The following is a 12,154-nucleotide window of genomic DNA, read 5'->3' as shown; positions in this document are numbered from 1 at the left end:
TCTTCAACAATTGCTCTCACTACTGAAACAAGGCGATTTCCTTGCCACACTAGATTTCAAGGACGCCTACTTCCACATTCCCATACATCCTGCCCACAGGAAGTATCTAAGGTTTGTGGTGGACGGACAACACTACCAGTTTACAGTCCTTCCATTCGGGGTAACGACCGCACCCAGAGTATTCACGGAATGTCTGGCAGTAGTAGCAGCACATCTCAGAAGACAAAAAATTCATGTCTTCCCATATCTAGACGACTGGCTAATAAAAGCCAAGTCATTCAACAAATGTGTTCTACACACTCACCAAACCATCCAAATCTTACACAACTTGGGATTCACAATAAACTATCCCAAATCTCATCTCCAACCCTCTCACATACATCAGTATCTAGGAGCCACCATAAACACTTCCACAGCCCTAGCATATCCCAGCCCAGCCAGGATAACCAATATACAAGCTCTTATCACGAAATTTCAAGTCCAACACTCCCTTCCAGCAAGACTGTTCATGCAACTCATAGGCATGATGGCGTTCTGAATCTTCATTGTGCCTTATGCAAGACTTCAAATGCGTCCCTTGCAAGAATGTCTAGCACGTCAGTGGAACCAGGCTCATGGACAACTTACAGATCTGGTGTTGGTAGACAGCCGCACACATCGCTCTCTGAAATGGTGGAACATAACAAACCTGTCCAAAGGGCGTCCGTTCCTAGAGCCTCTTCCACACATAGTGCTGACAATGGACGCATCGCTCACAGGATGGGGAGCCCATATCCTCGGCAACACCACTCAGGGCAAATGGACCACTCAACAGAAAGTGCTCCATATCAATTACCTGGAACTGCAGCAGTGTTCCTAGCACTAAAATCATTCCAACTACATCTCCAGAACAAAACTGTCCTCATACGGACAGACAACATGACAGCCATGTAATACATACAAAAACAAGGAGGCACACATTCTCTCCAGCTGTCCAAGCTCGCACAGAACATTTGGAGATGGGCCATTCCCCAGAACATATACCTACTTGCAGAACACCTTCCAGGGGTTCACAATCAAATTGCCGATCTGTTGAGTCGACAAACTCAACAGATCCACAAATGGTAACTACATCCCCAAGTCCTCCTGCCCTTTTTCCAACAATGGGGCCAACCAGACATAGATCTGTTCGCCACACACGAAAACGCAAAATGCCCAACCTTCGACTCCAGGTTTCCCCACCCGGAGTCAAAGGGCAATGCAATATGGATGAACTGGTCAGGCAGATTTGCGTAAGCTTTTCCGCCTCTCCCACTCATTCAATTAGTGGTACGCAAGCTCATGCAACAGTCTCTCAAACTGATCCTAGTAGCTCCCACATGGGCACGCCAGCCCTGGTTCCTAACACTACTGGAACTCTCGCTAGTTCCACACCAAAAACTGCGTCTCTCCCCGTCCTTATTAACCCAGAACCATGGAGAAATCAGACACCCAGATCCAAGTCAACTGAATCTGGCGATCTGGCTCCTGAAGTCCTAGAGTTCGGTTACCTCAACCTGCCCCCAGACTGCATAAATATTATGAAAGAGGCCAGAAGACCTACCACTAGAGCCTGCTATGCTGCAAAATGGAAAAGATTTGCCATTTATTGCTCTAACAATCATAAACCCACTGGATGCATTCATCCAGGACATCATTTGCTGCTTACTGCACTTGCAAAGATATAATTTGACATACTCATCCATACGTCTCCACCTCGCCGTATTAGCAGCCTACTTACAAAATAGACAACACTTGTCACTCTTTAGAGTACCTGCGATCAAAGCCTTCATGGAAGGACTAAAAAGGATTATTCCTCCCACATTACTACCCTCTCCAGTGTGGAATCTAAACATTGTTCTTACTAGGCTCATGGAACCCCCATTTGAACCTCTCCATAAATGCGAACTATAGTTCCTCACATGGAAAGTGGCTTTCCTTATCGCTATCACATCCCTCAGAAGGGTAAGTGAAATCCAGGCTTTAACCATACAAGAACCATTCTTACAATTACACCATAACAAAGTGGTACTTACAACAAATCCGAAATTCCTTCCAAAAGTCACATCTCCGTTCCATCTTAACCAATCAATAGAGTTACCAGTGTTCTTCCCAAATCCAGACTCGGTAGCTGAAAAAGCTCTTTATACCCTAGACGTATAAAGAGCCCTTCTTTACTACATTGACAGAACCAAATCATTCCGCAAAACAAAAAAATTGTTTGTTGCTTTCTCTCCACCACATAAAAGCAACCCCATTTCCAAATCTGGGATAGCTAGGTGTATAGTTAAATGTATCCAAATATGCTATCACAAGGCTAAACGCACACTACCGGTTCCCCCTAGAGCGCATTCCACACGCAAAATAGGGGCTTCCATGGCCTTCTTAGGAAACATACCCTTAGAAGATATTTGTAAGTGTGAGAAAGTGACATCTTTCTTGCATGGTATGCCCCCACTTTTTGCTGAATTGCTGAATGTACTTTGACTGAGTGTGCCCTGGACTCCTGCCAATCAGGTGCCCAGGGCCTATGTTCCTTCCCTAAAACAAACCAAACCCAAATTGGCAAACCCTGGCTACATGTCAGCCCCTAGTAAATGGTACCCTAAGTACCCAGGGCTTTGTGACCAAGGAAGGCCTCTAAGAGCTGCAGCACACCTTGTGCCACCCTTAGAGGCCCTGTACTCTTACACACACACACACTGCCTTTGCAGGCTGTGTGTTTGGGTGCAAGACCAAAACAAAGTCGACATGGCACACATCCCTGTGTGCCATGCCCATCACCTACACTGCCATGGCATACATCCGTCACCCCTCTAGCTGGGTGCCTTATGCCAATGGTGTGGGCACAGGAGCAGGAGCCCTGTGCCCCTACAGTGCCCAGGTCAATTCCTGAGCCCTGTAAGTGCAGTGCTGCCATTTAAGAGTACATGGTGCTGAGAGCTCGTCAAACACGAGCTCCACAGCACCATAGTGGCAACACTAAAGACTGGGAAGTTTAGTATCAAACTTCTCAGCACATTAAACCCACACTGATGCCAGTGTGGGATTTAATGTACCCAGCACCCCAGAGGGCATCTTAGAGGTGCCCCCTGAAACCTAACCTACGAATCCACGTCTACTCTGAGGCTGCCTAGGCTGCCACCCAGCAGACATGTTGCTGGACCCCTGGGTGGGAGAGCCCCTGCTCTCCTGGTCCTGCAACAATGCACATCCTGGGCGAGGTGCTAAATCTCCTCCCCCAGGATGGGCAGGGGGAAGCTTCAAAGGCATGCCGCCTCTGTGAGCTTCCCCAGGCCCCTGCAACCCCCCACTCTGGCGGGAAGCTTTGGCCGAAAACCCCAAATAAGGACAGGGGATGTGCCAGCCTGCCAACCCCACTCCTCAGGTGGGGGAGGCGAGGTGAATCACATCTCCGGGCTCCCGCCATCTTGAAGATGGGGAGCCCTACCCTATCAGGACTAGGCTACTGCCCCCCTCCCACAGGAGAGAGGCAGGATAGGGGGTGTACCCACCCCAGGACGGGGACCCATTGGTCCCTGCCCTTCACCTACCTGTAACGCCCCTAAATCTAGAATTTAGGGGCACCCTGAACCTTCCTTCCCCAGATTCCAGATTCCGAAATTACAAGAAGAGCAAGAAGAAAAGAAGACCTGCCCTGCAGCTGCGAAGGAGAGGGAGACACCAACTGCTTTGGCCCCAGCCCTACCGGCCTGTCGACCTCGAACCTGCTCCTGCTCCAAACCCGGCATCTCTTGTGGCCAGCAACCTCAGAAACCCCGGAGGACCTGGCTACCTTTGAACTCTGATCCCCTGGGACTCCCATGAGTAGAGGCTCTACTCAAAAACTACCTTTCACCCCTGGCAGCAGCCCGGAACCGCGATCCTAGCCCACTCTGCACCAGCCAAGCCTGGCCTGTGCCGGAGTGAACTAAACCCCCGAGGACGACCCCACGGCGACTGTGACCCCGAGTCCGGCACCCAAGGAACCCCCTCGACAATCCTGAAGAAGCCTGCAGCCTCAGAACAGTGTGCCACCCCAACCGCGATCAACAGAGGGTAAGATTTTCCGACACCAAAAGGCACCACTGTACCAGGCGCCCCACGGCCCTCTGTGTCCAATCCCGGGGTACCTACCTATCCTCCAACTACCCAACTTACCTCTCGAAGTGGTGGTGGCACTTGAAGAGTCCTCGTCCCCGAGCTTGGAGTCTTTTTCCAAACCGAAGATTTCCCATTGAAATCCATTGAGCGCCTGAAGGCTCAAAAGCCCTCTGCACCCAGCCGCCCGAGTGGCCCTGGCAGTGAAAACTCGACGCCTACTTACTTCCCCACTTGCCCTGAGTAAGTGACCAGGAGCCCAGCTCCCACAGCCGCGTGGCTTGCCAGACAGCAGCCACCAAACAAGGCCCCCCCATCCCTCATAGGATAACATTGGGCCTAACTCTCTCTGCACCCGGCCGCCCTAGAGCCGCTGAGGGTGAACCAACTGTACCTACCTGACCCTGGGAGACCCCTGAGTCTGTGCCCAGAACCTCAACTCTGCCAGTCGAATACTTACCCTTAAACCGCAAACTCTATTTTCCTCATAGGGTAACATTGACTGGCTTTTTCCTGAAATTTCTTCTAAGTGTGGACTTTTCAAATCTTCAAATATTCACCAAAAATCAGCCGAGTGACAAAAACTAATTTACTCACCTGCTCTTAGGTGAGCTCCCAGTGCTGGATCTTGGTGCCCAGCACGGACTCTGAAAAATACCCACAACTGTACTTACCCTTAACTCAATTTTCGTCCATAGGAAACCATTGACTGTTTTTCTGTGAAATTTCTTCTGTGTCGATTTCTGCAATCTTTAAATATTCTTCAAAAATCGTATAATATCTGGAAACGTAATTACTTACCTGTTTTGGATAAAGGTCCCAGTACTGAGTCTAGGCACCCAGTACTGGATTACAAAAGTAACGAGAACATACTGTACCTATAACCTGAATTTTCTTCCATAGGGAATCATTGATTGTTTTCTCCGAAATATTTTCTGTCAACTTTTAAAATAGCTAAATATTGTTTAAAAATCATTACAGTACTTAAGTCGACTTTCATCACTTGATTCTGAGAACTGACACAGGACTGAATCTAGGATCCAGTCCTGGAATTACAAAAGAAATCTAAAAAGTAATCTGTTGCAAATAACTTGAATTTATCATTGAGCTCAATGTATTGTTGTGTTTAGAAATAGAGTTGCCTACTGCAACTACTTGTAACTGTTTACTAAAGTCTATTGCATATACAAAAGTATTTATATGAAACATCTCCTGTCGTGAAAGTATATTTTAATTCCAAGTGTTGGTTCTAAAATAAAACAATCAGTTGTGGTACCGGTGTTTTTTCAAAACCCAGACTCCGTAGCAGAGAGAGCTCTTCACACACTAGACTGCAAAAGAGCACTAATTTATTACATTGACAGGACTAAACCCATTTGAAAAACAAAACAACTGTTTGTAGCCTTCTCCCCACCTCATAAAGGTAACCCCATCTCCAAAGCTGGGATCACAAGGTGGATAGTAAAATGCATTCAAATATGCTACCAAAAGGCTAAACGCACTTTAAGAATTTCCCCTAGAGCGTATTCAACACGCAAACTAGGGGCTTCCATGGCATTCTTAGGGAACATTCCCTTAGATGATATATGTAAAGCAGCAACATGGTCTACACCACACACCTTCACCAAACACTATGGTGTTGACGTGCAGGCTAAGCAACAGGCTTCTGTAGGCCAAGCCGTTCTTAAAACACTTTTTCAGACTACTGCAACGGATACAGGTGACCACCGGTAAGAGAGACACTGCTGTACAGTCAATGCACAGTGTACGATTTGCAGCTCGTATGTCTCGAACGGAAAATGCTACTTACCAGTACGCATCTGTTCTTGGCATGTAGAGCTGCAGATCCGTACACTCCCACCCACCTCCCCATAACCTGTATCTGTTCCAGTATTATCTTAATTAGATACATTCACATGGACATCTCTTCTATTTCTTACTGACTCCATCATTTCTCATCATGGCGAAAAACAATCTGAGGGTGGAGTCGATGCCCATGAGCACTATCGTCCAAGGGAGGAGTCACCTATCACATGACTACAAAAGACTTCTCCCAAAACAACAAGGTGCAAGCATCCGAGCCCAACACCAGATGGTGATCTGTGCACAGTGTACGGATCTGCAGCGCTACATGCCAAGAACAGATGCATACTGGTAAGTAGCATTTTCCTTTACATTTCTGTACAGTGTACACTATACTCCAGAGTCCCAACATAAATTAGGGCTGCTGAAGTACTCCGATTTTTGAGACCCCAGAGGTGCCAGGGGTAGCACCCTATGACTTCGAGTACTTCCTGATGTGGTATTATAGAATTCTGCATATCTTGATAGTATAACAAAGAACTTGGCAACAGAAGCTGAAATATGAAAAGACATCTTTATTAAACCCACATGAGTGAGACTACGTCGCACAGAAGCCTTAGCAACTGAATGAGGCAGTCTGCAGAACAGAAACCAGTCTCCTCTTTTATGGAGAATTTTACGCTCTGGGCAACACCGCCCTTCTCTTGCAGTTGGTCATTCACATGTATACATTGCAAACGAAAAGGCAGAGTCATGATGACCATCCCACATTCCAGTTAAGCCAGCCCGTAATTATTTACCCAGCAAGGCTCAGATCCCACATCAGATATCGATAGGCCCCAATAAACATGAGCATCTCCTGTTTTGGGAAACAAGCCATAAAGCAGGAACAGTCAGGTGTGAAAGAGATTAGCCGGAGGCTTGTGTAGGATGAAAAGACTTTATGGTGTGTCAAGCCCTGATGCTAATCACAGGTGGCCAGAGGACGGGGAACTCGTGAGACCAGTTTGACCTGGGGTGGCGGAGCCAAGCTGCCCAGGTCACAGAAAAGTCAAAGAAAGGCACATGTGCTCTAAAAGGCCCGTTTTCGCTTCATGCTATATAGCCTATGTGAGGGCAACCATAAGATGGCCACCGCTACAAAATGGAACCCACGGAGTCAATGTATAATAACGTATACATAGTGCATTCATAGCTAAAACGTTACACAAAGCACTTGTACATACCGCATTGACCATTCGCGGTTCGCTAATACCGGGACAGACAGGGGTAGGGCCCTGCCTCCTACGCGGTCCCAAATTTTAAACTACGACACTGCGAGCAGAGCAGATGCAAAATGCACCGATGTGGAATAATGGGTGCTGAGTTTTTTAGTTTAGCATGGCACGGCCAGTGGTTGAAAAGAACAAGAAAATAATCTGGTCGGAAACACTACAGGAACTTTCCAACATAACTAACTGTAGCATTCAATTTTCTCCTTTGGTGACTCTGCTAGGGCTATGTGAAAGACCCACTCCCCACAGGAAACTGTGCACTCCTTGCTACTAGTGAAATGAAGAATTGCGATTCAATCACGGCTAAAGCACATTTGGGCCCTTTGAAGGATTTGACAGCAAGGATATGACTTTATGGACACTCCAGACAATACTTCTGGATCTTTGCTAAATACTCCCAGATACAGTCTAGATGCACAAGTATACTTCAACAGCTGAGGAAACCAATTGTAGGGGGATCAGTCTGCCTAGGTCTAAATGGAGAACAGGATCATTTAGGTGATTTCAGAACGTCCAAGAGCATACATGTGACTACTATTAAAAATAAAAACCTGGAAGAGCTGGTGGTGCACACAGGCATATTATCGCACCCTAAAGTTGGGTGGATGTTATGTTTATATTTTTACTATGTTAAAACTAAAAACTCAAAAAAATCGTTACCTGGCAGTAGCAATTTTCCCTATATATTAAGAAATCCTTTTTTGATTCTTAACTAGTTTACCCATTCTCTGCGTCTTTTTTATAAATTAACTTAGGGGTCCCTAACATTAGAGCGTGGAATTGTAAGAACACAGTACTTGCATTTCCAATTTATTTTTAAAGATGGGTATGGAAATACGTTCTATGATCTTCCAGTACTTCCAAAGTAGGTGACACTAACATAATGATCAACAGATACAGGTAAGCAGTTTTTCCATTCTGACCTGTTGCTTACCTAAGATCATACATTTCTTGCCAACCCAGGATTGTGAATGATGCATCAATTTGACATGTGAACATTGTGTGCTTAAATGAATGTTTTTAAGCATCTGTGCATGAGCGTCACTTTGTAATAACCCATGATTTGCCTTTTTTTTTTTAAATTAGGTATCTCAGACGGTGGGTGCAATGTCTTTCTCTTTGCCTCATGAGTGGGATAACAGAACTGCATACATTCAATCTCCTTTTTCACCAGGACGTAACTGCATTCCTCTCCATGGTTTGTATTTAACTTCAATTCTATGAAATGTATTCCTTATGTACATAATTGGTGAGAGTGGTTGCCTTATGGCAGTGGTTTATGCTTTTGTGTGACTGGTTTTCTGGTCTGTTCAGCATACACGTGTATGGTATCTTGCTGAGAAACTCTGCATGGGCACCAGGATAGCTTCCTAATTTATCCCCTGTTCAAATCAAAAGCCTATTCTACTCTCATTATTCTTTTTGAGTAGATAAGTTTACCACTGACAAACAAGGGCCACCTTATTGTACTCCAAATTGTTATTGAAGATTCTCCCTTTAACGTTTTAATTTCCTCTAGATAGAGCGGATGAGCAGTCAAGACTTGGTGCTTCATGTGTAAGGGGGGAAAGGTGCAGGGGCCAAAGCTTTTCTTGAGAGCCTGTCGGTGCTGCAGAAGCACGGGTCTCTGAACACTAAGTCTGCTTCATCTTGATTCAACTTAATTCCTGTTTCAACCACATCCCTACTCTCTCTCTTGCAGGTTCGTTTCCCATCCCTGCTTTCTCCCTTATCACTGTTTTATATCTTTCTCTAACTCGTACCTTCGCCCGTTGTCTCTTGCTATTGATCAAAGACGGAGGATAAAAAATAGGTCTTGGTCACCAGAAATCAGCGCAGGTACTCTTTGTGGGGGAGGGGATAGAAAGCACTATATATTTAAACAAGCATTCGCAAAGCCAATAGGTCTTTTATTGGCTGCCAGCATTTTGGTGTTGTGCTTTTGTCATTTGTCTAACTTTAGTGTTTGCGGAGCTGCGTGGTACACTCCAATATCCAAATAAAAAATGGTAAAAATATGTTTTGGTCTTAGAAAGGACACGTTCTCACTGTAGTCCCTGGAACTAAAGGGCACTTTTTTGAGGGTGAACATGTTCCCTGTGAAAGAGCAAGATATGGTCACTCATATTGTAGTTAGCGCCAGTGGCTGAAGTAGACTGATCCATGCTGTAGTGGACGGAACTAAAATGTGTCTACCACAACAGACCAATGGATGAAGAGAGCTGGTGGAATGCCCTTGTAAGTACACCATACATATAATTTGATTAAAATCAAAAGGACTTTGCTAACACCAGACCTAGAATAGATGGCTTTTACACATGGGTTAGTAAATATAGCAGATAACAATGTGATGCGCATGGAAAAGTAGCTGGTGCGAGTAAGGAGCCCAAACGTTTTAATACGTTTGAGCGCCCTTTGCTTTGTTATGGTGGTACAGTTAGGGTTAGGTACGCTTGATAAGAGCTATGAGACTTCATTTTAGTACTACAGTCCATGGAGCCAGAGGCACCAGGCAAAAACAATACAGTTGAATTACCTTTGTATGAATTGTCTGGTCCTCTGTGTCAGTGGTCTCCTTTCCTGATTCACCGCTGGGATCTAGCAGACATTTCAATTCCAAATAGTAAGCATCCCCTTCATCACAACTGTACCAACCAAATAACAGGCATGCCACCCCATCTGTCATTGTTGAATATTTTGTTGACATGCCAATGTCTTCACATCCAGCCTAGCATTCGCCTCTTTTAAAGCCTCTCCACATTCCAGTCATAAGCGGTTAGCAATCCAAATCCAACCCCCTGTGATTTCCTCTTCACCTCCAAAATGTTTACATTTTGTACCATGGAATATGGGCAGAACAAACATCTCTGTTTTTGATCTTCCTCAAGATTAACCAATCATTAAACTTTGCAGTGTAAACTTTTAATTCTGTTAACTGCCTCCTTAACTCTTTAGACTCCTCTGTCTTTCCGACTTTTACAACTCAGTTCTAGACTTGGTTCAAAATAAAATGGCCACATTGTCAACAGCACTGTTTGACTGATATACCCGAGGTGAGCCAAATACTTTATATGTGATCCACTTGCACATCTTTCCTTTACGTCTTGTATTTATGGTGACATCAGGTTATGGTGGAAATTTTCTGTTCGAGGCATATGAGCTGCAGATAACACACTTAGGATAGTAGATCGCCATATGGTGTTGGGCTCGGATGCTTGCAGGTTGTTGTTGTCTTCGGAAGAAGTCTTTGGTCACGAGATAGGTGACTCCACCCTTGGACTATAGTGCGCATGGGCATCAACTCCATCGTTAGATTGTTTTTTCCGCCATTGGGTTCGGATGCAACTTTTCCGCTCCGGTTGGAAATATCAATTCCAAGCTTTTCGAAGCACAAAACTTCACACAAAATATCGAAGCACCTTCACTCTCGACATCGATTTCATCGGCTCGATTCGGGACGTCGACGCGGGCCGCTGGGCCTATCCACACCATGAGGCCTACTGCTCATGGAAAGGACGCCTTTCAAAAAATGCCCCCAGTGTGGAGCAAAATTTCCGCACAGTGACCACCACAAAGTCTGCAACCTCTGCCTATCACCTGAACACGACGAGTCCAGCGGTCCAGCCTGCGCATCCTTTCGATCCAAGAAGACCATCCGAGATCGAAGGGCTCAACGACACATCATGGCACAGAGAACAGCTCCGGAACCAGAGGACATCTTTGATGAACGCCCCGATGTCCCGGAAGAAGATTCCGAAGATTTGCAAATAATTTCTGAAGCAGACGACTCAGACGACCCCATCACTCCTGGGCAACGTGTGAGTACTACTGCCCCTGCCCCTGCCCCAACCCCACCAAAACCAAAGGCATTGGTCAAGACTTTGCCTGCTGGCCCCAGTCGAGACCGAAAACACCCTTCAGAAGCCCCGCCTCCGGGCTCGGCTCCGAAGAAACATAAGCCTTCCGGTAGCTCGGGAACGAGCACACAGCATGTCATTGTCCAACCGGCACTGAAGACAAAATACCACTCGGCACCGAAATCGGCTCCCAACGCCTTCGGCCCCGAAAACACCAAGGCCAATAGATAAACCGGCACCGAAGGTTCACAAGCCCACAAATACACCTTCGGCTCCGAGACCGACATCGGCACCAAAACCCTCGTCTGTACCGAAACCAACGGCTAAGGACTCTCATACGCCTCCTAAAGCCAAACAATCCACCGATCAACCAAAACCTCGATCGGAACCAAAAAAATCAGTACCGAAGACTGTTTCTGAAGAACAAGAACTTTTTCATCCAGATCCCATCGACCCAAGGCAGAAAAAGATTTACATCAACCCCAAGACTGGACATGTCACCGCGGTGCCCTGTAAAAAACTGAAACTGGACACGCCACCTGCCCCGGTTCCTGTAAACAGGAAGGACTCTGCAACATCCCCTATGCCTCCTTCCTCTCCTATACTGCCTCCTATCCCACCCCCTCTGCCTACACCACCCTTACCTATACCCTCTCCATCACATACACCACCTCAACAGGATGATGATGATGACCTAGGGGGTGGGAGTGACCCTAATGATTCGTTCACGGATCCAGACACCTCACCACTGGATGATTAGGCATTCCCTCTACCAGACATGCCTGACCCTCAGCCATATCCCTCAAAACCATCGCCTCCTGACGATCACCTGGGGTTTGGCCAATTATTAAATAGAGCGGCACTTTACCACGGCGTCACAATGCACTCAGACACACCAGAGGAAGACTTCCTATTAGACTCTTTCGAACAATCTCAAAAGTCTGTACAAATTCTACCCATGATTAAAGGAGTCATAAAACACAGCCCGAAGTGTTTAAAGACCCCGTTTATGCCAGGGTTCTCAACCCAAGGATAGAAAAGAAATATAGGCCTGCCCCTGAAGACCCTAATTACATCAAAGGGCAACTCCCTTTGGATTCT

The 12,154-nt window shown here is 46.2% G+C and overlaps 1 pseudogene across 1 annotated transcript in view; it reads left to right on the top strand.

Annotated features, from left to right (window-relative positions):
• Positions 1-12,154, top strand: part of LOC146866943 (lysine-specific demethylase 5B-like) — a 429,067-nt pseudogene that overhangs the window by 264,894 nt on the left and 152,019 nt on the right. The window contains exon 9 of the transcript XR_014966723.1: positions 8,283-8,394. The product of XR_014966723.1 is annotated as a lysine-specific demethylase 5B-like (transcript). The remainder of the gene's footprint in view (positions 1-8,282; positions 8,395-12,154) is intronic.

This window comes from Triturus cristatus, chromosome 1_2, assembly GCF_964204655.1.
Source record: "Triturus cristatus chromosome 1_2, aTriCri1.1, whole genome shotgun sequence".
Taxonomy (NCBI): Eukaryota; Metazoa; Chordata; class Amphibia; order Caudata; family Salamandridae; genus Triturus; species Triturus cristatus.
Note: the sequence above shows the minus strand (reverse complement) of the source record. Positions and strands in the feature narration are given on the sequence as shown.